The sequence below is a fragment of the Denticeps clupeoides genome, chromosome 3, assembly GCF_900700375.1.
Source record: "Denticeps clupeoides chromosome 3, fDenClu1.1, whole genome shotgun sequence".
In the NCBI taxonomy this organism is placed as follows: Eukaryota; Metazoa; Chordata; class Actinopteri; order Clupeiformes; family Denticipitidae; genus Denticeps; species Denticeps clupeoides.
The window spans coordinates 34,051,686-34,070,787 of NC_041709.1; the positions used below are offsets into that span (position 1 = coordinate 34,051,686).

Here is a 19,102-nt window from a genome sequence, read left to right on the forward strand (position 1 = left end):
CATGGTTCTAATCGCTCTGGTGGTGTAGCCATCTGTTTTAATAGATGTCCTGGAAATGTTGTTGCCTCCAAAGCTGATGTGTTCGGTCACTGGATAGTAGTTGAGTTAAATGTTGAAGGATATTTCATCATATTGTGCAATGTTTATGGGTACGTGAATTCGAATGAAAATAAGTTGTTATTGTCCAAATTGACAGAGGTTATTTCTGAACTTAAGGACACTTATAACTCAAACTTGTGGTTTGTGGTGATTATAACCTGACACCAGATGAATGTTTAGATAGATAACTCCAATAATCTAATAGATGTATGGAGAGATAAAAACCCTGATACACGTCAGTTTACATGGATCAAGCCAAATGGTCTCATAAAATCAAGGATAGATTTATGGTTAACCACTCCAGATGTAATCAGATATGTTTCATATGTCTCCATCGCTTCTGCCCCTTTGACGGATCACTATGTAATTTGACTTAAATTAAACCCAGTTAATGGGAACAAATTTAAAAAAGATTATTCAGTTAAGGCAGCTAAAGGAAGAGGGTTATGTCAAAATAATCAAAGAAATGACACACAAAATTAAAAATGACCAAGCTATAGGAAGCTTTTGCAACAGAACAGATGGGAATACTTCAAATTTAAGGTTTGTGAATTTTCAGTGACATTTAGCAAACAGAAATGCAGAAACAAACAAAGAGAATTTTAGGCTCGTTTGGTGCAGAATATAAATAATTTATGTAGAAAGTCTGAAATGTCTGAAGCTGATAGATTTTGAATTTATAACACTTCAGAATCAATTAGATGTTGTTTATCAAAAGAGGGCACACGGTGCACACATTACATCTCGAGCTAAATGGATAGAAGAAGGTGAAAAAAATACATCGTATTTCAGTAATTTAGAAAAAAGAAGGCAAGAGAGAAAAAAACATAAATTCATTAATTATAGATGATAAGGAAGTTACTGATCAGAAAATTATTTCAGATTTTACTCAACCTTGTATTCATCTGCATACAACCCTGTAAAGTCAAATTCATTTGTAGAAGAAATAAAAAAACATATTCCAAAAATAGATGCAGCCTTTAAAGAAAATTGTGACACTGATCTCAGGCTAGAAGAATTGGACAGGGCAATTAAAAAACTTGCTTTTAGATAAGCACCCGGCCAAGATGGTTTAACCACAATATTCTACAAATTTTTTTGGGAAGATCTGAAATTTTTTTTCTTAGAAACAATTAATGATATGTTATTGGTCAACTCTTTAACATCTACAATGAAACAAGGACTTATTACACTCATCCCAAAACCAGCAAAAGATAAAAAATACATTGAGAATCTACATCCAATTACATTATTAAATACTGATTATAAAATATTCACACATGTGATCGCTGACAGGTTGAAGGATGATTTATCCCAGATTATAAGTGATACGCAGTCCGGTTTTCTTAAAGAGAGATCTATTCATTACAATCTGAAATTAGTTCTAGATTTGCTGGACTATGAACATCTGGTAGAAGATGATGGAGTCATTTTCTTTTTGGATTTCTATAAAGCCTTCGACAGCGTTGAGCACCCATTCATTATAAAAACATTGGAATAATTTGGCTTTGGGAAAAAATTTACAAACGTGATTCAGATGCTTTACACAGATATTAACAGCTCAGTATCTTTATGGTCTGGAACATCTAAACGTTTTGAAATAACAAGAGGAATCCGCCAAGGATGTCCTGTTTCACCTCTTCTGTTCATTATTGTGGCAGAACTGTTGGCAATTTTCATAAAAAACAATTCAAATATTGAACCAATAAATGTGATGGGAAACTCTTTGATAATGACTCAACTAGCAGATGACACGGCCCTGCTCTTAAAAAATCTATCGCAAATTTCAAAGGTATTTGTCACGACTACGGGCTTACGGGGGAAGGAAGCGCAGAGGTCTGACATGCTGGGAACGGGGTTTTATTATTAAACAAACAATAAACACAAATAAAGAATGGCGCGTGGGCCAAAAATGGGAAATAAAGGGGAACAACACAAACAAACCCGCAGGCGTGTGGCGATTGCCAGAACTCAAAATATTAACACGTACACGTTTGCAATGTCAAGTTCACGAAAATGCCGGAGATTACGAAGGGGCGGAGATATCCGGCATTTATGCGCCATCAGGATTGGCCACCGGTGTTGAGCACAGCTGCAGTCAATCCTGACAGTATTGAAGGAGATACAAATGTTTTCTGAAGCCTCTGGCTTACATTTAAATATTAAAAAATGTGAAGTTCTAACTATTCATGAGGATCATCCCTTTGATACTGTGTGTGGTATTCCAATTAAAAAAAGAGGTTAAATATTTCGGAATTAATATCTCAAAAAATAAAAAGCTAACAGAAACATCCAATATTGAAAATAAAATCCAGAAAAACAGTCATTCTTAATAGCTGGCTTCAAAGAGACTTGTCTATCTTTGGACGCATTCTACTTACTAAAATGGAAAGTCTATCTCGACTAATATACCCATCTTATTCGCTATATATATCTGATAAAATGATAAAAAAAATAAATCAGGATAATTTTTATTTTATTTGGAGGAACAGATGTCATTACATTAGGAGAGCCGATGTAATTAAATCTTTAGAAGAAGGAGGTTTAAACATGATTGACTTTGAGTCAATGAACGGCTGCATTAAACTACAAAGTTACAAAGTTTTATAAAACATTACGAAAGTTTATGGTTCAGTTTTCCTTATAAGATTTTCAAAGATCTTGGTGGAATTAAATTTTTGATGACATGTGACTTTGAAATACCTAAATTACCTGTAAAATTACATTACAGAAAATGTAATAACAAATTAATAAGAAACAATCTAACTTCAATAATTTTTCCAGTCACCTTAAGAAGAAAACATTTGTTTAAAGATTATGATGTTATCTCTTTAAAGAAAATTAGAACTAAATACCTCTCTTTCCAATACCACAGAAAGCTAAAGAAATCCATTTTAAAATTATGTATGACATTTATCCCTGTAATGATCTTCTGCAAAAGAAATTTTGTGTTTCAATTCCTGTGTTTTCTGTAACTCTAATATTGAGACATTGGACCACACATATGGAATGATTTTCAAAATTGGATAATGTGTAAAAAATCTATTCCACCTTTGAGCTTAGAGATAATAAGGGTTGGTCTGATAGGAGATGAAGAATCAGAATACTGTAATAATTCTTATGGCAAAATTTTTTATTCATTAATCTCGATTTCTAAAAATCACCCCCATTTTCAAGATTTTTGCAAATGAAATAAATTTATTCAAGGAAGTGCTAAGTCACTGTAAAAATACTAAAACCCAATCATTATACCAGTATATAGACAACTGGAAGTCCTCTTGTAAGCAACAACGATCAGTGTTTTTTTTTTTTTTTCATATTAAGCTATGTTTCTTCATTGAATAGTTTTGCTGTTTTTTATTTATTTAGTTAGTTATTTAACAGCACATAGTGCACACGACGAAATGTGTCCTTTGCTCTTAACCATCACCCTTAGTGAGCAGTGAATAGCCACGACAGGTGCCCAGGGAACAGTGTGTGGGAACGGTGCTTTGCTCAGTGGCACCCTGGCAGATTGGGATTCGAACCAAGCATTTACATTGCGTCTCATCTTGTTTTTGTCATGTTCATTGCTAAAGGTATTTTGTCATAAATTTCAGAGGAAAACAGCACTATTAATTGCTGTGTGTCTAGTTATTTTGAGGGAACTGTAAATTTACTGTTTTACAAGTGTGATTTTCAGTGTTCCATGAAAAGAAATAATAAAATATTGACAAAACTGAGATATGCTGTATATTATTTTAATAAGTACCTTGTGGTGTGTTCATGTTTTCACATTTTGGATCACATTAGGGCCTATGTTTATGTTTGAACTGAGCAAATAAAGACAATTTGAACCTTTTCTCTTTGATAGAATGTCTTAAATTACTTGGGCTGGGCAGATAAAACAGATATTTTAAGCTGAACTCTGCTATTATTCTAAAGTGCATGTGGTTAGTGAAAGTGATGTGATATTGTGAAAGTGCCGCAGCACAGAACACATGACGAAATGGGACCCATCAACAGTCACAATGGGATGGGTGTTTTGGAATTTGCATTAAAATGAAGCAGCAAATTGTGATTCTATACTGTCATTTCACACTGTTATACATGTGATTGCATTCATTTAAATTCATTTGTACAAATGTACATTTACATTTACATTTATGGCATTTGGCAGACGCCCTTATTCAGAGCGACTTACAACGTGCTTTCAAGTTACCATTGATGAAGAGCTCAATTCCGGTTCACTAGGACCCAAACTATGAATACATCTATTTAATTCACTCTGTTGTAGATTCTGTACACAAAGTTCGACAACAAGAAAATTACAATTTAATCTAAATATTCTTTAAAGAGGAAGGTCTTGAGCTGTCGTTTGAAGGTGCTCAGTGACTGAACTGTTCTGACCTCGAGGGGAAGTTCATTCCACCACCGAGGGGCCAAGACGGAGAAGAGTCTAGATGAAGGTCTTCCTTTTACCTTCAGAGATGGAGGGACCAGGCGAGCAGTACTGGAGGCTCGGAGTATACGAGGTGCAGTGCGAGGTGTAATAAGGGCTGTGAGGTAGGATGGTGCTACTCCATGTTTGGCTTTGTAGGCCAGCATCAGTATTTTGAACCTGATGCGTGCAGCTACTGGGAGCCAGTGGAGGGAACGTAGCAGAGGGGCGGTGTGGGAGAATTTGGGAAGGTTGAAGATCGGTCGTGCTGCTGCATTTTGTATGAGTTGTAGAGGTCGGATGGTACATAGTGGTAGACCAGCTAGAAGGGAGTTGCAGTAGTCCAGTCGTGAGATTACTAAGGACTGAACCAGTAGTTGGGTGGCCTGGGTTGACAGATAAGGGCGGATTCGTCTGATATTGTAGAGAAGGAATCTACATGAGCGGGAAAGATTGCTAATGTGAGTTGAGAAGGAGAGTTGGTTGTCTATTGTTACTCCAAGGTTGCGGGCTGTTGCAGAAGGAGAGAGCTGCGAGTTGTCTAGGTAAATAGCAAGATCCTGATGTGGTGAAGAATCTGCTGGAATGAATATTAGTTCAGTTTTGGTGGGATTGAGTTGGAGGTGATGGGCTGCCATCCAAGACGAGATGTCTGTTAGACATGCAGAGATTTTGGAAGCAGCATGAAGATCAGAGGGAGGAAAGGAGAAGAGGAGTTATTTACAAACAACATTAATAAAATCTATATATTATCTTTTAGATATTAAATATAAAATTATATAATGTATTTTACTATGTATCATTTTATTTGATTACTCACAGCTTCTAGTTTTACTTGGGAGTTCTGAAATTGACGAATCTGCTGCCGTGTGACGAATCTGCTTCTGTTTACATCTGCAGGAAAACCAAGTAAAACACAAAGAAGTGCACGCGCGAGTCACCCTGCTGACGTAAATGATCCGTTTTTGGAGTTTTTATGATTTTGGGTATTGGTAAGTAATTTTATTCCACATAAAATGTAATAAAATGTAGAAACGCGTGTTATTTGGACTGTTTAAAGCGGCGGTCTGGTGAGGGAGGAGCGGGCTGATTTAAACTCGCTCTACACACAGACTCTGGTCAGACTTCCAAATGTTCTTCTGACTCTTTTTATAAAAGCTTAAATGTAAGTAGTTTGTGTCCAGCGGGCTGGTGAACAGGTTTAACAGCAACAGATACAGTTATGCTAAAGTAGTTTCACGTTAGCAGCTAAATGCTCATTCAGACTGATGTCTGGGATCATTCACACTTTTAATGTGGAGACTTTTTCTTCACTGTTCTTTATCCAACACATTTCCAACATCACCAATCACATTTAAATAAGAAAACACTCTGCTGTGATTGTCTGTTAAAGACTGCAGCAGCTCACATGAGCTACAAGCCTTTTTATGTGAATAGAGAGAAGCTGGAGTTGGTTGTGCTCGCTGTAAAATTAGCTGCAACTGAGGAATCTCCTGGGAATCATTTATAAAGGTGACTGTGTGTCTTTATGTAATATCAGAAATCTGCTTTGTCTATTTTTGTTTTATAGGAATACTGTTAGGAATAGTATGAATGTTGTGTGTCCTACAGAAAATAATTCTAGAATGATTATTGGTGATAAGATGATTGTTGAAATAACCTTCTGCTTCATTTCAAGGTCCCAAGATGGATCCCAGTCTGTCTCTGTTACCTGCTGATCTGAGGAGTGTAGACCACAGCAGCACACATGTTAAACCAGAAATATCACCAGATACCATCACATCTCTGAACTGCGGTAAAATACTGGAACCAACAGGAATTGTTGTGAAGAAAGAGTCGGATGATGAAGAATTTTCAGGTGACTCGAGTCATATAGATTAGAGGGGCTATGCTAAAGATTCTCTTCTCTTCTCGTTCTCTTGTGTGGGCTGGAATTTGAGTGACAGCTCGGTTCCTCGTAACTACTGATGGGAAGTTTGGCTCTTTACAGGGTGCCTCATATTGTCAGATATGAATGCCTTGTTTTGTTGATTAATCACGTTTGCCAAGTAAGGCTAAAATATGAGGCACTCTGTAAAGAGCCCTATCACCACAAGATACACATGCACAGCAATAACAGCCATTTGTGATCATGTATGGAATCATCCCACATGACAGAATTGTGCCCGAAGTCCATCCTAATCCTCAAGCAGCGTAAACGTAAAACAAAAAAATTCGCCCCAAAAAAATTCCAACCTCCTATTTTACGTATCAGCATTGTATTTTTGTTTAAGATTAGGAAAGTTTTATTTCAATTTTTATTTTTTTGCACAAATCTGATTTCATTTGGCTTGAATGCCACTAAAAGCCTGTTCAGTGTATTCTTTGTTTGTTTGCATGACCAAGACTAGTTTGCTTCTTAAATCGATTTCTAATGTGTCTTTGACTCTACATGGACGTCACTTATTTTCCCCTTTGTCTTGTGTGCGAAAGTCCCGCCCTATTATGTAACATTTACAAGGGGCTGCAGCATCAAAGATTTTGGCCACATATGGATATTGGTACATATGAAATATCATATTTTACAATGTATTCAATTTTATTTGTTTGATCTCTTGATCAACATTTACATTCTGAAGAAAAGGCCGACAAGCGTACAGAGAAGAAATTGAAGAAATCAGATATCATCATACCTGTGGATTGTGTTGAAACAGTGGAAGTAACAGTGAATGATGAGAAGCAGGACTTGAATGATGTGATTCATTCAGGTGAATAGAATAAAATTTAAGCATTTCAGATAGTGATTTTTTTGCCCAGTGGCACCTCATCTTGGCGGTTTTTAGAATAATATTAATAATTTTAATCTGTTGATTAATTGGGCAATCAGATAAAAAATATATAAAAAACAAGGCATTCATTTCCAACCCTTTATTTTAAAACAGAACTAAAATCTTTAGAAAGTGCACAAACATCTAGCTTTTATAATAATAATGAATTAAAAAACACAAAAAACATACACATATGTATACTTTACATCTGCCAAATAGAAAGAATAAAGTGCCACCTGAGCTGCCAGAACAAAAAGAATAAAGAACAAATCAGAAAATCTCTTCTCTCTCTCTCTCTCTCTCTCTCTCTCTCTCTCTCTCTCTCTCTCTCTCCTCTCTCTCTCTCCTCTCTCTCTCTCTCTCTCTCTCTCCTCTCTCTCTCTCTCTCTCTCTCTCTCTCCTCTCTCTCTCTCTCTCTCTCTCTCTCTCTCTCTCTCTCTCTCTCTCTCTCTCTGCGCGCCTTTGTTCAGACACTGCAAAAATGTGAGCATGTCCACATGCTCCTGGCTCAGACTCGCTCTTTTCTTAGAGGTGTTGATGTGGCAGGGATGCAGAACCCTCCAGTACTGGTCCCTCCATCTCTGAAGGTAAAAGGAAGACACTCATCTAGATTCTTCTCTGTCTTGGCCCCTCGTGGTGGAATGAACTTCCCCTTGACCTCAAAACAGCTCAGTCACTGAGTACTTTCAAACGGAAGCTCAAGACCTTCCTCTTTAGAGAATGTTTAGATGAACTTGTAACCTTCTTATTGTCTGACTTCTGTATAGAAACTACAACAGAGTGAATACAAAGATTGTATTCATAGTTGGGGATCCTAATGAACCATAACTAATCACTTCATCGATGGTAACTCGCTCTGGATAAGGGCGTCTGCCAAATTCCTTAAATGTAAATGTAAGTAAGAAGTGAAGTGATTCTTGTCCTGTTTAATACTGTAGCCAAACTAACCTGGAATAAGACCGACATGGATACTATCACTCAATATCATCATAGTAGCAATGATTTTATGAACTTCTTTATTGCTAATCTTCAAATAGCAGACCAACAATTAAACGCTTCAACCCTCATAAAGAGCCTGAATTAATCATCATCAAATCAATGTACTTGCATATTAGATCCACTTCCTACAAGTTTCCTTAAACAAGTAGCACCGATGTTATAATTTTTAAAAATTCCTATTCTTACAATGATTAAATCGTTGCTTAGGACCAGTCACATGCCAAGTAGGTAGCAGCCATCAGACCTCAGATTGGGTCTACTGTACATTGAGCGCATTAAGTACAGTAGAGACACTCTTGTTTCTATTAGTATACCATGCACTTACAATTCGTAGATTTTAACTGCTTAAGATCCCAGCTGGCCGAGTGAGATCTGCACGCCTCTGCCTAGCATCCTGCTCGCCAACGTCCAGTCACTGTTGAACAAGCTCGATGACCTCAGGGTAAAGTTCCAGAGAGACGTCCGGGACTGCAACCTCCTTTGCTTTACCAAGACATGGCTGAACCAAGTGGCACCGGACCACGCCATCCAGCCGGCCGAGTTCTTCTCGGTTCACCGCATGGACAGGACACGGGACTCAGGGAAGTGAAGGGGAGGCGGCGTGTGTTTGATGGTAAACAACAGCTGGTGCAACAGCGTGAGCGTTGTTCCTCTTGCACGCTCCTGCTCACCCAACCTGGAACTATGGACCATCAAATGTCATCCTTTTTATCTTCCTCGGGAGTACACATCATCAGCGCTGCTTACCTCCCAACAAAAAGGGACGCCGCCCTATGCGAGCTGCATGAGTCACTCACTCAACACCAGATACAGCACCGGGACGCTGTGCTTATTGTGGCAGGGGATTAATAATACCAGCCTCAAACGCGCAGCGCCAAACTTTCACCAGCACATCACTTGGCCCACCAGAGGCGAAAGACATTGGACCACTGTTGGACCACACAACAATTAAGGACTGTTACAAGTCACAATCTTGTCCGCCATTCCGACCACGCCGCCATCTTCCTAATGCCTAAATACAAACAAAGGCTCAAACAGGAAGGTTTCAGTGGGAGATGGCACGCTGGACGGACAAATCGGGACTCACTGGATGACGCAGACTGGGAAATGTTCCGTAACAGTTCTGAAAACATCAACAAGTTTAAGGAAGCGGTTTCGAGTTTCACTAACGGAAAATACCATTCAGAAAACGATCGGCAGAACGTTTCCTAATCAGAAGCTGTGGGTGGATAAAACCATCCGCGACGCTCTGAAATCTCGCACTGCAATCTATAACACGGGGATTGCTTCCAGGTACATCATCATTTCTTCACTGGACACACTCGACCCGCTACAGTTTGCCTACCATCCCAACTGATGTACAGACATCGCCATCTCACATCTCCTCCACACAACACTCACCCACCTGGACATTCGGAAGGGAAATGGTTAAAATGCTTTTCATTGACTACAGTTCAGCATTTAACACGATAATCCCTTCCACACTCACCACCAAGCTGGAGCACCTGGGACTCAGCTCATCTCTCTGTCAGTGGATCTCCAACTTCCTAACTGGGAGACCACAGGCAGTAAGGATGGGCGGACATGTCTCAGCCACCATCACCCTCAGTACTGAGACCCCCCCCAGGGCTGTGTTTTGAGCCCCCTGCTGTACTCCCTGTACACCTACGACTGTACAGCCACTACAAACTCCACCACCATCATCGAGTTTGCTGACGACCGTCATGGTGGGCCTGATCTCTGACAACGACGAGACTGCCTACGTGGAGGAGGCTAGAAATCTGGTGAACTGGTGCCAGAGGAACAATCTCCACCTGAACAGCAAGACAAAGGAGTTAGTAGTGAATTTTAGTACCAAGCAGGAGAGGACCTACCAGACCCCTGTCATCAACAGGAGCTCAGTGGAGAGAGAGTGGACAGCTTCCGATACCTCGGTGTTAACATCATGCAGAACCTGTCATGGTCCTGTCACAGCAACATCGTGGTAAAGAAGGCCCGGCAGCGTCTTTACCACCTCAGACGCCTCAGAGACTTTAAACTGCCCTCCAAGGTGCTCAGGAACTTCTACTCCTGCACCATAGAGAGCATCCTGACTGGAAACATCTTTTCAGCACCATGCAGGACAGGCGAGCCCTACACAGGGTGGTTCGATCAGCTGAACGCACAATCTGTACCAAGCTCCCTGACCTTCAACCAACCTACAGCAAGCGGTGCTGGACCAGGGCCGGGAAGATAGTGAAAGACCTCAGCCACCCCAACAATGGACTGTTCTCTCCGCTGTGATCAAGCGCTTCCGCTTCCCTGAGAGAATGAGGAGGAGCTTCTTCCTGCAGACTATACAAGCTTTCAACAATCACATCACTTCATAGAACTCAAATACACTCCAGCACTTTCACTTTCAATCACTTCTTTACTCAATTCCCCCAGAATCCTTGCACAATTTTTTTTACTTTTAACTTTGACTTCACTCATGTGCACACCTTCCCCCCACCTCTTACACATATTTTATGTTTTATGTTAAAAACATAAAAGTGTAATATTTGTTTGCAATATTTGCATATTTGGTTCATTGTATACTTGTAATATTTGCAATACTGTGGTCTGTAGCAGTCGCTAAAAGTATTTCACTGCATATCATACCGTGTATGACTGTGTATGTGACATAACATTTGATTTGAATTTGGACATCTTTGTGAAGACTCCGGCCAGCTGCTCTGCACAGTTCCTCAGCACACATCCAGAAACACCATTGGGACCTGCCGCCTTCCTGGGGTTGACAGCCTGGCATGAGCATCTCACTTCATGTTCCTCCACCTTAAGGGTGGGGGTGAAGTTGCTGTGAGCTGCTGCTGCTACTGCTACTGCATTTGGAACAGCAGGCTCTGGTGACTCCTGCTCAAAATGTTCAAAGAAGTGGTTCAGCTCCTCTGCCATTGAGGCATCACCTTCACCTGGTCCATGACTCAGCCTGTAGTTGGTGAGGTGCTGGACTCACTCCCAAACTTGCCTGCCTGCTGTCCAGTGATGTCAATCCTCCTCCTGTAGTCCCTCTTGACCTTCCTGACTGCTCTCTTCAGGTTTTTGCTGAAAGGGGCAGTGGTGGCTTAGCGGTTAAGTAAGTGGCGCCGTAACCAGGAGGTTTCTGGCTCGAATCTCGAATCCCGAAGCGCTAAGGTGCCACTGAAGTGCCACTGTCATGGCTGCCCACTGCTCACCATGGGTGATTGTTAAATACAGAGGACACATTTCATTGTGTCACCCTGTGCTGTGCTGCACCATATCACAATAAGAATCATTTCACTTCACTTTCGTTTATTGCAATATTATAGATGTTTTTATTGCCAGACCTGTGCAACCTGAAGGCAGTGTCTCTCCTTTCGGAGCTGCTGGAACTCCCTCATCATCCAAGGTTTCTGGTAAGGGTAAACCTGGATGCTTTTCTACACCGTGACAGTGTACACGCAGGTCTTGATGTGGCACAGTACACTGTCGGTCCAGCGTTCCAGGTCAGGTTAAAAAATGTCCCAGTCTGACTACATTCTGACACTCGCCTATGAACCAGAAGACCCAGGTTCAAATCCCACTTACTACCATTGTGTCCCTGAGCAAGACACTTGACCCTGAGTTTCTCCAGGGGGGCTGTCCCTGTAACTACTGGTGGTTTGTGTGGCTGTTTCCGTAGCCTAACTAGTTCGCCGGCCCTGCAGCCTCGCTTTTGCTTTCTCTCTCTGCCGCCATTTTGGGACTGGCCATATACCAAGTACCGTATACCAAGCATAAGAAACAGAAGGTAACCTTTCTCCTTATGATGACTTAATGGGACAAATTTCAGATCTGACCGTCTGAACTGCTGCTCTATGAAAGATGAAGAAATTTTCATGACAGGGGACCTATGTTAGACTAGCTTGTAACTTTCTTATAGTCTGACTGGTAAGAAAAGTATAACCGAGTGAATAAAATGATTGTATTCATGGTTTGAATCCTAGTGAACCAGTACTGATTATTTCGTTAGGGTAACATGAAAGCTCATATAGACATACCATAATAGACTGGCAGCTGTAATTGCAGCAAAAGGTGGTTCTACAAAGTATTGACTCAGGAGGCTGAATAATTACTTACACCCCAATTTTATGTTATTTATTTGTAAAAAATATTTGGAATCCTGTTTGATTTTCTTTCCACTTCTCAAGTGTAAGAGATAAGAGATAAGATCAACCTTTATTAGTCCCACAAGTGGGAAATTGCATTTTTCACGGCAGAAAGTGGATAGAAACAAAGGTAATAACAGCAAAAAATAAATATGTACATGTATTTATCTTCACAGTGTACAATCGATATCTACACCAATTGGTAACTACCGTGGTGTATTTGATGTGTGTGGCCAACTGTGAGGTCTTTGTTGTACACCACTTTGTATCAGACTTTTTACTATCAGGGAACCACGAATGACACTAACTACAAATGTGGCAGACATAACAATTAGCAGTAATGATGCTCTGTTCAGTTTAGTTCACACGTCTTTTTTTGTCCCTGAGAGCTCACACATACAAAAACTGTTACATAAGACACAACATGACACACAATAGCAATTTTCTTTATATTGTACTATAAACAATTTAGAGAAAAGCATTTTCATGTTTATAAGTTTCCTTCCCACCCAGGGAATTCCTAGTTTTCACAATTGCTCTCTGAAAGGTAATAAAAAGGTTTAATGATCTAATGATCTTGAGTGCCAACCTGCATGTCTGCTGGTCACAGATGTGGGATCTCACAGGCAGTCCAATAATCTTGTGCTCTGTATCCGGTTTCTGGTGGAATGGAACCAGCAGATGATTGAGAATGATATGACACTCTCGTAGTTAAAAGTCAGTAAAATGTCTTTTCTGACTCCAAAGAAATTAAGCTTCCTGAGGAGGTTTTGCTGCTGATGACACTTTCTGAGAATCTCCTCTGTGTTGGAGGAGAACTTCAGCAAGGTCCTTCCCATCCAGGGAATTCTTAGTTTGCACAACTGCTCTCTGAAAGGTCATAAAAAAGTTTAATAAAATAAATAAAGAGTTTATATTCATGCACTTCCAGACTTCTTCAAACTTTGTATTCAAGTGGCATTAGATTAATAAACTGAACAACTGTAGAGTTATGGTGCATTCAAAGATAAATCGTTTTGTATTTTTCATTCATAATTACTATTGTTTACTTATTACAGTGTGTTGATGCATTTTATTGTCTTGTCTTATCGTTCTTTTAGTCACAGCGTACAATCTTGTGTGGCAGTGAAATTCACTGATTTTAAGATTATCAAGGCACATTAATTTTTTTATGTATTTATTTATAAGACTGTTTTGGAGAACGAATGAACCTGATATAAGCAAGTACACCCAAAATGATATATATTGTATAGATCATCCAAACTATCCCTCCATATGGAATCTTTCCAAGAAAATAATTTGGCACACCTGTAATCAAAAGGTATCCCAAATGATCTGATACTTAGAGCAATCATGGTACTATTTAATTTCATTTGTGCAAACATTGTGTCTTCTGCACAGTGGTGGCATGGCAGGTAAGGAAGTAAACTCGCAACCGAAGGTTTGGCATTGAGGTATCATTAAGGAAGGTACCCTGCCCACATACCTTTCCCTCGGCAGCTTTCATGGCTACACACTAAGTGTGATTGGTTAAATGCAGAGGACACATTTAGTTGTTTCACTGTATGCAGTGCTGCTGTGTATCACAATGACAAAAATGCTTTAATTTTCTATTTTCAATATCCATTTTATGATTCACCAATTGTGTCCAAAACAATTGCTTGTCATGTAATGTCATGTAATTTCATGAATCATGTTCAAGCATGTCTTTTAAATTGTTTGATTTTACAGAAAGCAAATTCGCTGATCAAAGGTGTAAAGACGAAACTGAAGAAAAGCTGCACCAGTTCAACAAGTATGACAACAGTTTAAGACGAGTGAAGATTCTTCAAACACGACAGAGAAATTATTCTAAAGAGAAGCTTTACCAGTGTTTACAATGTGGGAAAAGTTTTACACAAAAATCACACCTTATAAGACACAAGAGGACACATACTGGAGAGAAGCCCTACCAGTGTGCACAATGTGGGAAATGTTTTACGCAAGCATCAAACCTTAAAATACACAAGAGGACACATACTGGAGAGAAACCCTACCAGTGTGCACAATGTGGGAAAAGTTTTGCACGAGCGTCAGACCTTAAAATTCACAAGAGGACACATACTGGAGAAAAGCCCTACCAGGGTTTACAATGTGGGATAAGTTTTACAAAAACATCACACCTTATAAAACACAAGAGGACACATACTGGAGAGAAGCCCTACCAGTGTGCACAATGTGGGAAAAGTTTTGCACGAGCGTCAGACCTTAAAATTCACAAGAGGACACATACTGGAGAAAAGCCCTACCAGTGTGTACAATGTGGGAAATGTTTTACGCAAGCATCAAACCTTAAAATACACAAGAGGACACATACTGGAGAGAAGCCCTACCACTGTGTACAATGTAGGAAGAGTTTTAGACGAGCGTCAGACCTTAAATTTCACAAGACAACACATACTGGAGAAAAGCCCTACCAGTGTTTACAATGTGGGAAAAGTTTTACACGAGCATCAAACCTTAAAATACACAAGAGGACACATACTGGAGAGAAGCCCTACCACTGTGTACAATGTAGGAGGAGTTTTAGACGAGCGTCAGACCTTAAAATTCACAAGACAACACATACTGGAGAAAAGCCCTACCAGTGTTTACAATGTGGGAAAAGTTTTACACTAGCATCAAGCCTTAAAAGACACAAGAGGACACATACTGAAGAAAAGCCCTACCAGTGTTTACAATGTGGGAAAAGTTTTACACTAGCATCAAACCTTAAAATACACAAGAGGACACATACTGGAGAGAAGCCCTACCACTGTGTACAATGTAGGAAGAGTTTTAGACGAGCGTCAGACCTTAAAATTCACAAGACAACACATACTGGAGAAAAGCCCTACCAGTGTTTACAATGTGGGAAAAGTTTTACACTAGCATCAAGCCTTAAAAGACACAAGATAACACATACTGGAGAAAAGCCCTACCAGTGTTTACAATGTGGGAAAAGTTTTACACGAGCATCATACCTTAAAATTCACAAGATAACACATACTGGAGAAAAGCCCTACCAGTGTGCACAATGTGGGAAAAGTTTTTTACAAGCATCTCACCTTAAAATTCACAAGTGGACACATACTGGAGAGAAGCCCTACCAGTGTGCACAATGTGGGAAATGTTTTACGCAAGCAATAAACCTTAAAATACACAAGAGGACACATACTGGAGAGAAACCCTACCAGTGTGCACAATGTGGGAAAAGTTTTGCACGAGCGTCAGACCTTAAAATTCACAAGAGGACACATACTGGAGAAAAGCCCTACCAGTGTGTACAATGTGGGAAGAGTTTTGCTCAAGCATCACACCTTATAACACACAAGAGGACACATACTGGAGAGAAGCCCTACCACTGTGTACAATGTGGGAAGAGTTTTAGACGAGCGTCAGACCTTAAATTTCACAAGACAACACATACTGGAGAAAAGCCATACCAGTGTTTACAATGTGGGAAAAGTTTTACACGAGCATCAAACCTTAAAATACACAAGAGGACACATACTGGAGAGAAGCCCTACCACTGTGTACAATGTAGGAGGAGTTTTAGACGAGCGTCAGACCTTAAAATTCACAAGACAACACATACTGGAGAAAAGCCCTACCAGTGTTTACAATGTGGGAAAAGTTTTACACTAGCATCAAGCCTTAAAAGACACAAGAGGACACATACTGAAGAAAAGCCCTACCAGTGTTTACAATGTGGGAAAAGTTTTACACTAGCATCAAACCTTAAAATACACAAGAGGACACATACTGGAGAGAAGCCCTACCAGTGTTTACAATGTGGGAAAAGTTTTACACTAGCATCAAGCCTTAAAAGACACAAGATAACACATACTGGAGAAATGCCCTACCAGTGTGCACAATGTGGGAAAAGTTTTACACTAGCATCAAACCTTAAAATACACAAGAGGAAACATACTGGAGAGAAACCCTACCAGTGTGCACAATGTGGGAAAAGTTTTGCACGAGCGTCAGACCTTAAAATTCACAAGAGGACACATACTGGAGAAAAGCCCTACCAGTGTGCACAATGTGGGAAATGTTTTACGCTACCATCAAACCTTAAAATACACAAGAGGACACATACTGGAGAGAAGCCCTACCACTGTGTACAATGTAGGAAGAGTTTTAGACGAGCGTCAGACCTTAAAACTCACAAGACAACACATACTGGAGAAAAGCCCTACCAGTGTTTACAATGTGGGAAAAGTTTTACACGAGCATCAAACCTTAAAAGTCACAAGAGGACACATACTGCAAATACCTACCAGTGCACTCTTTGCTCTAAATACTTTAGAACATTAGATCAACTCAAACATCACCAACATTTACATACTGAAGAAAAGGCCGACAAGTGTACAGAGAAGAAACTGAAGAAATCAGATACTTCACCTGTGAATATGGTTGAAACAGTGGAAGTAACAGTGAAGGATGAGAAGCAGGACTTGGATGATGTGATTCATTCAGGTGAGTGAAATAAAATGTAAGCATTTCAGATAGTGATTGAATTTTTGCACAGTGGCACTTCAGCTTGGTGGTTGCAGATTTGAACCTTCTAATTGTCGGTCCAGCATTCCAGGTCAGGTTGTTCAAAAATGTCCACCACAGTCATCCACCACAGTTGTTTTCCGTGGTCTTCCGGGTCTTTTAGTGTTGCTGAGATCACCGCTGCATTCCTTCTTTTTGAGAATGTTCCAAACTGTTGTTTTGGCCACGTCTAATGTTTTTGCTATCTCCCTGATATGTTTCTTTTGTCCCTGTAACTTCGAATTTCTAAGTTGCTCTGGATAAGGTCGTCTGATAAATGCTGTAAATGTGCAATGGATCTGGCATTTGTGAGGATGAGGCTTTGAAGCGGTGGTATGTGCGGCTGTTTCCACAGCCTAACTAGTTTGCCGACCCTGCAGCCTCACTTTTGCTTTCTCTCTCTGCCGTATACCAAGCATAAGAAACGGGATGTAACCTTTCTCCTTATGATGACTTAATGGGACAAATTTCACATCTGACTGTCTGAGCTGCCGCTCTATGAAAGACGAAGCAGAACTGCCAAAAGCACTCTTTACACCTATTGCCATTTCTAACCACTGCAGGACCATAGACAGGCTAGGGGAACTCATATAAATGTAAAAAAAAACGTTCAATGTGAAATATTCATGACAGGGACTAGCTAGCTTCGCCGCAGCCCAAAAAAACACGGGACCCTACACAAACTACTTTGGACAACGCAACATCCAAGCTTCCATCTAACTCAGTCCGTGCACAGAAGAGTCTGTGGTGCTTTATATTTGCATAGGTTTATGTCCCTACAGTGTTGTCGAGAACACAGGCTTTTGCTTTATGATCAACACGTTAGATCCCCGTTACGTGATCCTTACCCGCGGCTACATGACCGACAAAGCAGTACCGAGAATATTTGACAAAGACAATGTTAAGTCAGCCCTGAGTTCTGCCCCACGAGTGGCACTGACTTGTGACGGGTGGACATCGCGAGCCACGGAAGCTTTTGTTACAATCGTCGCAGCGGAGCTTGCCGGTATGTTGCATTTCAGGTGCTTCGCTCACACTTTAAACCTGGCCTCGCAGCGTGCACTGAAGCTTCCTGCTGTTGCTCGTTTTTTGGGACGTGTTAGACGGATATCCACCTTTTTTAAGCGCAGTACCACAGCCAGCCACGTACTTCGACAGAAGCAGAAGTTGCTCGAGTTGCCTGAACATAAACTGATCACCGATGTCGTGACGCGCATGATGTGCTCGAGCGCTTTCTTGAGCAGCAACCCGCTGTCTCCGCTGCTCTTCTGTCCAACGAGCTTAGGTTGTGCCAGATGTTAAAGCAAGATATAGCATTTAAGTGATTTCATAGTGAAATATGTTATGGCAGTACATGGTGTTACAAAAAAGAATTATAAGAAGATTTAATAAGAAGTTAAGAAGAAGAAGATTTTGTGCTTGTGTGAGCTCAGACTGTACCCTTGGAAAGTTAAATGTTGACTTGTGGTAATTTCCAGATTAATACAATTTGTGTACAATTAATCAGAGCACTTAAAGTTGCAAATATTTAAGTAAAATGCACTTTGTTATAATGCACTTTTGTCTTCAATAAACTGAGTTCTGTTTGTTGAGTAAATGTGTTCAGCCGAGTACTTTTGCAACCCACTGTAAAAGAGCGGACAGGTGATGCTTTGATGGAAGCTGAGGCAGTGAAGCTGAGTCTAGCTTTAGGTAATTACAAAAGCAAAAGGTGTGTAAAAAAAACCTTTGACCATAGAAAAATGACACTAATAAAGTTTTAATGACTTGTAATGTGCACAGTGCATGCTGGTACAGTCATGTGGGTCATGTCTGGTTCAGGCTTTTAAAAAGCTGTACTTGTTGGGCTCAGGTCTATGAAGGAAGGAGGAAGACCTCCTCTTCTCCACATTCTTGTTAAGTTTCTTAAACCCCTAGACTCGGGGACGTGGCAAATTGGGGCTCCTGGTTATTTTGTCCTGGTTCTGTGTTTGTGGTCAGCTCCCTGTGTTTGCACATTTGTTGGTGTGGAACAAGTTGTGGGTTACACTGGTGGGAATTGTAGATCCGGTAGGTTAGTTTGCCTTTTG

The 19,102-nt window shown here is 40.2% G+C and overlaps 1 protein-coding gene across 1 annotated transcript in view; it reads right to left on the reverse strand.

The window, feature by feature from the left end:
• The window catches only part of LOC114785464 (zinc finger protein 493-like), a 478,845-nt gene that overhangs the window by 231,811 nt on the left and 227,932 nt on the right, over nt 1-19,102 (reverse strand). The gene's annotated exons all lie outside the window — the stretch shown is intronic.